The following is a 12068-nucleotide window of genomic DNA, read 5'->3' as shown; positions in this document are numbered from 1 at the left end:
CCAGCCCGGCATGAGGTTGAAAAGGCCATCCGACAGCTGAAGAACAACAAGGCTCAGGAGCAGATGGAATCCCCGCCGAGGCGCTAAAACATGGTGGAGAAGCACTATTGGCGCAAATACATGAACTCAATTCTCTTATTTGGAAGGAGGAGAGCATGCCAGGGGCTCTCAGAGATGCCGTAATCGTGACCATCTTCAAGAAAGGTGACAAGTCCGAATAGTGGTAATTACAGAGGAGTCTCCCTGCTGTCTGCCACAGGGAAAGCCATCGCAAGAATCCTCCTCAATCGCCTTCTCCCAGTGGCTGAAGAGCTCCTCCCAGATGTCGCAATGCAGATTCCGCCCACTAAGGGGCACAATGAGCATGATCTTCACCGTGCATCAACTACAAGAGAAATGTAGGGAACAGCACCGAACGCTGTACATGGCCTTCTTTGACCTCACAAAGGCCTTCGACACCATCAACTGTGAGGGATTATGGAGTGTCCTCCTCAAATTCGGCTGCCCTCAAAAGTTTGACACCATCCTCCGCCTGCTTCACGACGACATGCAAGCCGTGATCCACCACAGACCCAATTCATGTACGGACCGCGGTCAAGCAAGGGTGTGTCATCGCACCAACGCTCTTCTCAATCTTCCTTGCTGCAATGCTTCATCTCACCCTCAGTAAGCTGCCCACTGGAGTGGAGCTAATTTACAGAACAAACGGGAAACTGTTCAGCCTCCATCGCCTCCAGTCCAGATCCAAGGTTGTCCCATCGAATTACAGTATGCAGACGACGCTTGCGTCTATGCTCACTCGGAGGTCGAACTCCAAACCATCGTCAAAACCTTCACCGAAGCATATGAGAGCATGGGCCTTACACTAAACATCCGTAAGCCAAAAGTCCTCTACCAAGCTGACCCCGCCACACAGTGCTGCTTCCCAATTATCAAAATCCATGACGAGGCCTTGGACAACGTGGACCACTTTCCATACCTTGTGAGCCTACTGTCAACAAGGGCAGACGTCGATGACGAAGTCCAACACCTCCTTCAGTGTGCCAGTGCAGCCTTCGGTCGCCTGAGGAAGAGAGTGTTTGAAGACCAGGACCTCAAACCCAGCACCAAGCTCATGGTCTACAGAGCAGCAGTGATACCCGCCCTCCTGTATGCCTCAGAGATATGGACCATGTACAGCAGGCACCTCAAAGCACTGGAGAGGTACCACCAACGCTGCCTCCGCAAGATCCTGCAAATCCATTGGCAGGATAGGCGCACCAACGTCGGTGTTCTTGCTCAGGCCAACATCCCCAGCATCGAAGCTTTGACCACACTCGATCAGCTCCGATGTACAGGCCACATTGTCCGCATGCCCGATACGAGACTCCCAAAACAAGCACTCTACTCGGAGCTCCGGCACGGCAAGAGAGCCCCAGGTGGGCAGAGGAAACACTTCAAGGACACCCTCAAAGCCTCCTTGAAAAAGTGCAACATCCCCACCAACATCTGGGAATCCCTGGCCCTAAGACCACACAAAGTGGAGAAGAAGCATCTGGGAAGGCGCCGAACATCTCGAGTCTCTTCGCTGGGAGCAAGCGGAAGCCAAGCTCAAACAGCGCAAGGAGCGCACGTCCACCCAAGCACCCCACTCACCTGCCCCTTCAACCACCGTCTGCCCCACCTGTGACAGAGACTGTAGGTCCCGCATTGGACTCATCAGTCACCTGAGAACTCATTTTTAGTGTGGAAGCAAGTCATCCTCGGTTCCGAGGGACTGCCTAAGAAGAAATAGCAAACGCAGCAGCGAAATTGAGCACAGCAAGCTCTCACAAACAGCAACGTGATAATGACCAGATAATCTGTTTTTAATGATCTTGGTTGAGGGATAAATATTGGTCAGGACACCGGGGAGAACTCCCCTGCTCATAGAATCTTCAAGAGCACTTCAGCTAGTCCCACTCCCCCGCCCTTTCCCCATAGCCCTGCAAATTTTTTTCCTTCCGGTACTTATCCAATTCCCTTTTGAAAGCCATGATTGAATCTGCCTCCACCACCCTCTCAGGCAGTGCATTCCAGATCCTAACCACTCACTGCGTAAAAAGTTTTTCCTCATGTCGCCTTTGGTTCTTCTGCCAATCACCTTACATCTGTGTCCTCTGGTTCTCGACCCTTCCACCAATGGGAACAGTTTCTCTCGATCTACTCTGTCCAGACCCCTCATCTATCAAATCTCCTTTCAACTTTCTCTGCTCTAAGGAGAACAACCCCAGCTTCTCCAGTCTATCCACGTAACTGAAGTCTCTCATCCCTGGAATCATTCTTGTAAATCTTTTCTGCACCCTCTCTAAGGCCTTCACATCCTTCCTAAAGTGCGGTGCCCAGAATTGGACACAATACTCCAGTTGAGGCCGAAACCAGTGTTTTATAAAGGTTCATCATAATTTCCACGCTTTTGTACTCTATGCCTCTATTTATGATCCCAGATGCTTTTTTAACGGCTTTCTCAACCTGTCCTGCCACCTTCAACGATTTGTGCACATATACCCCCAGGTCTCTGTTCATGCACCCCCTTTAGAATTGTACCCTTTAGTTTATATTGCCTCTCCTCATTCTTCCTGCCAAAATGTATCACTTCACACTTTTCTGCGTTAAATGTCATCTGCCACGTGTCCGCCCATTCCACCAGCCTGTCTATATCCTCTTGAAGTCTATCACTCTCCTCCTCACTGTTCACTATATTTGCAAGTTTTGTGTCATCTGCAAAATTTGTAATTGCGCCCTGTATACCCAAGTCCAAGTCATTAATATGTATCAAGAAAAGCAGTGGCCTTAGTACCGACCCCTGGGGAACACCACTGTATAACTTGCTCCAGTCTGAAAAACAACCGTTCACCATTACCCTGTTTCCTGTCACTTAGCCAATTCCGTATCCATGCTGCCACTGTCCCTTTTATTCCATGGGCTTCAAATTTGCTGGCAAGCCTATTATGTGGCACTTTATCAAACGCCTTTTGGAAGTCCGTGTATACCACGTCAACCGCATTGCCCTCATCAACCCTCTCTGTTACCTCATCAAAAAACTCAATCACGTTAGTTAAACACGATTTGCGTTTAACAAATCCGTGCTGGCTTTCCTTAAAATAGTGGCCAGGGGATCTTTTGCGTCCATCTGAGAGGACGGACGGAGCATCCGTTTAACGTCTCATCCAAAAGACGGCATCTCTGGCAGTGCGGCGCTCCCTCAGAGCTGCATTGGAGTCAATAAGAAATCTTAATGTTAACTATCGTTCATGTAATCGGATGTTGCTGTGGCTCTTGTTGAAATAGAAGGCTGCGACCTATACATAGAAGCAAGGTTTCCATATACCACCAACGCAGCCAGGGTAATGCACTCCACACAACCTGTAAGGGAGACGAGCTTAATGGTCCCCCTTTAGACAGGCAATTGCAGATCTGATCGTAGCCACCGAAGGCTTGAAAAATCATCTTTAATTCAAGGCATTCTTTCCTGTCAGAGGACTGTGGGCTCCTTGAGCCGTTGGCTGAATGTCCCATGGTGCCGTCAAGAGGTGTGAATTTTCCCCCTTCTCCCTAAAACAAAATTGTAGAGCTCATTCTCGCCAGCAGCTCAACAGAGAGTAAACAGGGGCCCCAGCTATTCATGTGAAACTTGGAGGGAGCTTCATTGATTCCTATCTGGATGAAGGTTTTCTTTTCGATCAGAAAATTGGAGTGAACCAACCAGAGAGAGTGGAAAATAGGAAAAATCTCAGTGCAGACAATAGTATAGATACAGACAAAATGAAGATATTGGGTTCTCGTGTGCGAGTGGAATCTACAGCGAGTCGCAGAGATTGAACTGGCTGAAAATGAAAAATTGAAAGAAAAGGTGGACCAAACCTTGAAACATGGGGTTTAATTGTTTTATCGTGTCACCTCTACAGTATGGGGGATGGTCAGGCCCCTTGTGTACTGGGACAAGGTGTGAAATCTCCGCCACACCCCTCAAAGAGAATGGCAGCGCCCATTCTCGGCGTGAGCCCAATAGAGAGTAACGGGGTAACACCATGTCGCCTCTACAGTAGGGGGCGGGGTGATCGGTCCCCTCGGTACTTGGAAAGAGGTGTGAAATCTCCTCTGCATCCCTCAAAATGAATGGCAGAACCCATACACGTCATCAGCCCAATAGAGAGTAACAGGGGCTTAGCCGACTGCACCATGTTGGCCCTCCAGTATTGGGGGGGGGGGGGGGAGGAGGGGCTGTCAGAATGATCGAGGCGCGGCCGCCATCTTGGTAAAGTTTTGGCGGGCGGACTGCCGCTGCCATCTTGCCCATGGTCGGGTCGGCCGGCGGCTGTCTCTCACCGCGTTTGGTTGGTTTTATTTGTGTTTTTTAGGGGTTCGGTAGCCGGCTGGATTTGCAGCTGGAGGCGGATGGTGGAGTTTGTGCCGCTTTCCCGAGCAGAGCCGTCTCTCCTTCCCGCCCCCCCCCAGTCTGAGGGAGCGGAGGCTCGGCCGCCATTTTAAGGAGATGGCGCCTCCTCCTTCTCCTCCCCCGCGGGCCGGGACACTCGCTCTCGGGCAGCAGGTCGGTGGAATCAGGGTCTCGCTCTATGGGCAGCACTCTGCTTATTCCTGAGAAAAAAATAATCGGATCCCCGATTTCTTGCCTTAAAAAAGCCCCACCGAGCAGGGTCGGGGGTTGTTGGTGATCAGGGGCTGCCGCTCATTCCCCGCTCATTTTCACCCAGCGGCCGCTCTCAAAAAAATCATCCCAAGAGCTTCAGCATCATTTGGTTTACAAAAGAAAAGAAAGACTTGCATTTCTACAGTATCTTTCGCGACCACCAGAGGTCTCAAGTCGCTTTACAGCCAATGAGGTACTTTTTGAAGTGCGGTCACTGTTGTAATGTGGGAAACACAGCAGACAATTTGCGCACAGCAAGATCCCACACACAGCAATGTGACAATGACCCAGATCATCTGTTTTTGTTATGATAGTGGAGGGATAAATATTGGCCGCAGGACACCGGGGATAACTTCCGCCCTCGCCCCCGCCCCCGCCCCCCCGTCCGCTCTCCGAAATACTGCTCGTGGGATCTTTAATGTGCCCCTGAGAGAGCAGACGGGGCCTTGGTTTAATGTCTCATCCCGAAAGACGGCCCCTCCGACAGTGCGGCACTCCCTCAGTACTGCCCCTCTGACAGTGTGTCGCTCCCTCAGTACTGCCCCTCTGACAGTGCGTCGCTCCCTCAGTACTGCCCCTCCGACAGTGCGGCGCTCCCTCAGTACCGCCCCTCCGACTGTGCGGCACTCCCTCAGTACCGCCCCTCCGACAGTGCTGTGCTCCCTCAGTACTGCCCCTCCAAAAGTGCGGCGCTCCCTCAGTACCGCCCCTTCGACAGTGCGGCTCTCCCTCAGTACTGCCCCTCCGACAGTGCGGCGCTCCCTCAGTACTGCCCCTCCCACAGTGCGGCACTCCCTCAGTACTGCCCCTCCGACAGTGCGGCGCTCCCTCAGTACTGCCCCTCCGACAGTGCGGCGCTCCCTCAGTACTGCCCCTCCGACAGTGCGGCGCTCCCTCAGTACTGCCCCTCCGACAGTGCGGCGCTCCCTCAGTACTGCCCCTCCGACAGTGCGGCGCTCCCTCAGTTCTGCCCCTCCCGACAGTGTGGCGCTCCCTCAGTACTGCCCCTCCGACAGCGCGGCGCTCCCTCAGTACTGCCCCTTCGACAGTGCGGCGCTCCTTCAGTACTGCCCCTCCGACGGTGCGGCGTTCCCTGAGCACTGCCGCTCCGACAGTGCTGTGCTCCCTTAGTACTCCCCCTCCGACAGTGCGGCGCTCCCTCAGTACTGCCCCTCCGACAGTGCGGCGCTCCCTCAGCACTGCATTGGGGTCAATTAGATATCTCATTGTTAACTACCGTACATGTAATCGGATCTTGCTGTCGCTCTTGTCAAAATAGAAGGATGCGACCTTGGCATAGGTCCAAGATTTCCATATACCACCAAAGCAGCCAGGGTTATGCACTCCACACCACCTGCAAGGGAGGCGAACTTAATGGTCCCCTTCAGACAGGCAATTGCAGATCTGATCGTGGCCACCAGAGGCTTGAAAAATCACCTTTAATTCAAGGAATTCTTTCCTGTTACAGGACTGTGGGCTCCTTGAGCCATTGGCTGAAGCTCCCATGGTGCTGTCAAGAGGTGTGAATTTTCCCCTTCTCCCTAAAAGAAAATTGTAAGAACATAAGAAATAGGAGCAAGAGTTGGCCATTCGGCCCCTTGAGCTCGCCCCGCCATTCAATGAGATCATGGCTGATCTGATCTTGGCCTCAACGCCAATTTCCCGCCTGCTCCCCATAACCCTTGACCCCCCTGTAGTTCAAATCTCTGTCTCTCTCCGCCTTGAATTTATTCAATGACTCCGCCTCCACAGCTCTCTATAGTAGAGAATTCCAAAGATTCACGACCCTCTGAGAGAAGAAATTCCTCCTCCATCTCCGTTTTAAATGGGCGACCCCTAATCCTGAAACTATGCCCCCTAGTTCTAGATTCCCCCACGAGGGGAAACATCCTCTCTGCATCTACCCTGTCAAGCCCCCTCAGAATCTTATATGTTTCAATAAGATCACCTCTCATTCTTCTAAACTCCAATGAGTATAGGCGCAACCTGCTCAACCTTTTGTCACACGTCAACCCCTTCATCTCAGGAATGAACCTAGTGAACCTTCTCTGAACTGCCTCCAATGCAAGTATATCCCTCCTTAAATAAGGAGACCAAAAACTGTATGCAGTACTCCAGGTATGGTCTCACCAACGCCCTGTACCATTGTAATAGGACTTCCCTACTTTTATACTCCATCCCCCTTGCAATAAAGGCCAACATTCCATTTGCCTTCCTAATTACTTACTGCACCTGCATGCTAACTTTTTGTGTTTCATGTACGAGGACCCCCAGCTCCCTCTGTACCGCAGCATTATGTAGTCTCTTTTCCAATTTAAATAATAATTTGCTTTTTTATTTTTCCTACCAAAGTGGATAACCTCACATTTTCCCACATTATACACCATCTGCCAAATTTTTGCCCTCTTACTTAACCTCTCTATAATCCCTTTGCAGACTGTTTGGCTGGAATTTTGCCGGCACTCAGGGCGGGTTTGGAGGCGGGTCATCCGGCAAAATTGCAAAGATTGACAGTGGGTCAGAAACCCGCTGTCAACCTGCCTCCAAACAATCTTCCCAACTGTCGGGTCCCCAATTTGCGCATGGACCCGACACCTAGCGGCAGGAAGAGGATTATAGGCAGTTTACTACTTGTTAACAGGCAGTTAAGAGGCTTTTTGCAATTTTGACAGGTGTACTGCGGGCTTCCCGACGTCCGGACACCACGCCAGGTAAGCGTAGCGTGTTGTGGGTCTACTGTAATGTTGGTGCACTGATGACAGCTGCAGAAGTGGTGTGAAGGATCCAGTGGTACGCTAGTGAGTTTCAGAGGTAAGAAAATGTCAGGAAAATCATTTTTAATGTATTTAGACTGTTCCGTAGGTGACTAGTTTGGAATTGTTTGTGTAGTCCCACCTCATTAGAAGAACCTCTCTCACAAGTGAGAGATCGTTTCTGTAACCTCACCTGCAGCTGCCATCTGTTCTGGCCTAAGGAGGGAGTCACTGGAGAGCCTGGGTGCAAGTGCTCACCTTTGTACAGTGATTGCCAGTGTTTGCAGCAGCTCAATGCTGTAAAACACTGAAAAAATCATGTCAAAAAAATATTGTGCGTGGCCGCTTTAAGAAAACTGTCAGATGACACGTCATCAGCTGACGTCATCTGACACCGGTCTCCTCTTAATTGGCTGAAAGGCCTGCAGGGCGGGTTTAACAAGGCCAATTGACGCAAAATCGAGTCTGTGCATTGGACGTCGTTGGGGGCGGGACTGGAACCCGGAAGTCTCCTGTCCCGCCCCCAGCCGCATCGACGGGAAAAATCACGGCCTTTGTGTCCTTGCAACTTGCTTTCGCACATATCTTTGTATCATCAGCAAATTTGGCTACAGTACACACGGTCCCTTCATCCAAGTCATCAATATAGATTGTAAATAGTTGAAGTCCCAGCACTGATCCCTGCGGCACCCCACTAGTTACAGTTAGCCACTCGGAAAATGACCCATTTATCCCGACTCTCTGTTTTCTGTTAGTTAGCCAATCCTCTATCCATGCTAATATATTACCCCCAACCCCGTGAGCTCTTATCTTGTGCAGTAACCTTTTATGTGGCACCTTATCGAATGCCTTCTCGAAATCCAAATACACTACATCTACTGGTTCCCTTTATCTACCCTGCTCGTTACATCCTCAAAGAACTCTAGTAAATTTGTCAAACATGATTTCCCTTTCATAAAACCATGTTGACTCTGCTTGATTGTATTATGATTTTCTAAATGTCCTGCTATTACCTCCTTAATAATGGATTCCAGCATTTTCCCAATGACAGATGTTAGGCCTTTAGTTTCCTGCTTTTTGCCACCATCCTTTCTTAAATAGGGGCGTTAGATTTGTGGTTTTCCAATCCGCTGGGATCTCTCCAGAATCCAGGGAATTTTGGTAGATTACAACCAACTATCTCTGCAGCCACTTCTTTTAAGACCCGAGGATGTAGGCCATGACATGTCAGACTTTAGTCCCATTAGTTTGCCTAGTTCACTGTTTCCCATTATTAATTCCCCAGTCCCATCCTCTAAGGGACTAACGTTTACTTTAGCTACTCTCTTCCTTTTTATATACCTGTAGAAGCTCTTACAGTTTGTTTTTATATTTTTTGCTAGTTTACTTTCATGAACCATCTTTTCCCTCTTTATTTTTTTTAGTCATCCTTTGCTGGTTTCTAAAAATTTCCCAATCCTCTGGCCTAGAACTAATCTTTGCAATATTGTATGCTTTTTCTTTCAATTTGATACCATCCTTAGGTTCCTTCTCTTAGAGTCTTTCTTTCTCACTGGAATAAACCTTTGCTGAGAGTTATGAAATATCTCCTTAAATGTTTGCCACTGCTTATCCACCATCTTACCCTTTAATCTATTTTCCCAGTCTACTTTAGCCAACTCTGTCTTCATACCTTTGTAATTGCCTTTATTTAAGTTTAGGACACTAGTTTCAGACCCATGTTTCTCACCCTCAAACTGAATTTGAAATTCTATCATGCTAGGATCACTCTTCCCTAGAGGATCCTTTACTACGAGATCATTAATTAATCCTGTCTCATTACGCATTACCAGATCTAAAATAGCCTTCTCCCTGGTTGGTTCCACAGCGTATTGTTCTAAGAAACCACCCCGAATACATTCTATGAACTCATCCTCGAGGTTACCCTTGTCAATTTGATTTGTCCAGTTTACGTAGGAACATAAGAAATAGGAGCAGGAGTAGGCCATTCAGCCCTTCAAGCCTGCTCCGCTATTCAATGATTTCATGGCTGATCTTCTGCCTCAACTCCATTCACCGGCCCTATCGCCATATCACTTGATGCCCTTACTAGTCAGAAATCTATCGACTTCTGTTTTGAATATACCCAATGACTGAGCCTCCACAGCCCTCTGGGGTAGAGAATTCCAAAGATTCACCACCCTCTGTGTGAAGAAATTTCTTCTCATCTCAGTCCTGAATGGTCTCCCTTTTATCCTGAGGCTGTGGACCCTGGTTCCAGACTCCCCAGCCAAGGGAAACATTCTCCCAGCATCCACTCTATCAAGCCCTGTAATAATTTTGTATGCTTCAATGAGATCCCCTCTCATTCTTCTGAATTCAAGAGAATACAGGCCTATTTTACTCAATCTCTTCTCATATGAGAGTCCCACCATCCCAGGAATCAATCTTGTGAATCTTCGTTGCACTCCCGCTGTTGTATCCGTGTGTTAATGGAGACACGGAATGCAGGAGTTGGTTTAACAGGTGTTTACTGAACAAAGTCTGGAGGTGAACTAAAAGATACAAGACGCTATACAGGCTTATATACCCGAGTGGTCACTACCGGTATTACAGTACACAGGTGCTCTTAAAGGTACATACACTACAGTTCCTCCCCTTTTAGATAATTAGTACATAACATTTTAAGTAATCATTAATTAACATGTTTACAAGAACAATAATCTACACATTTGCTGCAGTTAATCAATTATAAGTCAGTCTCTCTGGAGGCTTACTGACTCGGTCCGGATAACGCCTCGGTGGTGTAGTAGTTTTCGGTGGTGTAGTAGGTTCTTTTGGCAAGGTCGATTCGGCTTGAATGCCAGTGTCGGGTTCATCTGGTTCCAGTATCACCGGATCGGAGGTAGATACTATGGGTATCTCTGCTTTATCATTAGGCGTATAGAGTTGTGGTGTAGGTTGTCCCTTTTCGGATGACTCTATGATCTGGTCAGCATGGCGCCTTATTATGCTTTCTCCAATGCCCACGGTATACATCAGCGGTCCTAGTCGTGTGCAAATAGTTCCAGGCTGCCATTTCTCGGTACGGTAGTCCCGGGCCAAAACATGTTGACCTATCTGGAAGGTTCTAGTTGGCCTTTCATTCATGCCTTGAAATTGCCGGTTCTCTACGTCCCTTCTGATGTTTGGCTTGATCAAATCCAGACGGCATCTTAGTCTTCTATTGAAAAACATCATGGCGGGAGTTTGGTTTGTAACCACGTGTTGCATTCCTGTACGCAAACAAGAAGTTATCTACCTTATGTTGTAGATTTATGTCTTCATTACCCATGGCCTTTATGGCCTTTTTGAAGGTCTGGACAAACCTTTCAGCTAATCCATTGGTGGCGGGATGGTATGGGGCGGACGTGTAGTGCTTAACCCCATTGTTTTTTAAGAACTTCCTGAATTCTTCGGACACAAATTGCGGTCCATTATCAGAACAGATCTGTTCAGGCAGCCCATTCCTGGCAAATATGGTCGTTAATACTGTGATGGTTTTTTCTGTGGTGCTGGAGGACATCTTTATTACCTCCGGCCACTTGGAGTGTGCATCAACCGCGATTAAGAACATTGAGTCCATAAATGGACTAGCAAAGTCGATATGTACCCTTTGCCATGGAGATGAGGGCCACTCCCATGGATGTAGAGGGGCTTGTGGTGGGGCGTTTTGGACCTTCTGGCATCCTAGACAGCTCTTGGTCATTTCTTCGATGTCTCCATCGATACCTGGCCACCACACAAACGCTCTGGCTAGGTTCTTCATTTTCACTCCACCCAGATGCCCCTCGTGAAGCTCCTTTAGCACTTTATCCTGGAGTTTGGGTGGAATCACCACTCTGGATCCACACATCAAGGTTCCTCGGCACACTGACAGCTGTTCTCTTCTTTGCGAGAATGCTGGCAACAGTGGTTTGCCATATGCTGGCCATCCCTTCACCGTTAAATCGTAGACTCGTGAGAGAGTCGGGTCATTTCTCGTTTCCTTTTCAATGGTAGAATTTGTTACTGGTAGACATTCCACTATGGTTGAGTGGAACATCTCCACTGTAGGTGCCTCTTCTACCGTTGGCAAAGGTAGGCGCGATAAACCGTCAGCATTCCCATGCTGTTTTGATCCTTTGTATTCTATGTCATATTGGTATGCTCCTAGGAAAAGGGACCACCTCTGTAGCCTTTGCGCTGTCATAATGGGAACGCCCTTTCTAGGGTTGAATATGGAGACGAGGGGCTGATGGTCAGTCAACAAGGTAAATTTTGTCCGTGTACGTAATGGTTGAATTTCTTCACTCCCCACACCAGGCTGAGTGCTTCCCTGTCGATCTGGGCATAGTTACGCTCAGCTGAGTTCAATGAGCGTGACGCAAAAGCTATCGGCCGCTCCGAGTCATCAGGGAATCTATGCGATAATACCGCTCCTACGCCGTAAGGGGATGCATCGCACGCCAGTCTGATTGGCAGTGATGGGTTGTAATGAGCCAACACTTCCTTGGATGTGATCAAGCCTTTGCATTTATGGAAGGCACGTTTACAGTCTTCGCTCCATTTCCAAATTACTCCCGTTTGTAGCAGTGTGTTAAGAGGGTGCAGAACAGTTGACAAGTTCGGTAAAAATTTATGATAGT

Source organism: Somniosus microcephalus, unplaced genomic scaffold (genome assembly GCF_052327205.1).
Source record: "Somniosus microcephalus isolate GS21.2 unplaced genomic scaffold, FLI_Smic_1.0 unresolved_chr4, whole genome shotgun sequence".
Taxonomy (NCBI): Eukaryota; Metazoa; Chordata; class Chondrichthyes; order Squaliformes; family Somniosidae; genus Somniosus; species Somniosus microcephalus.
This window is presented reverse-complemented; position numbering follows the sequence as displayed.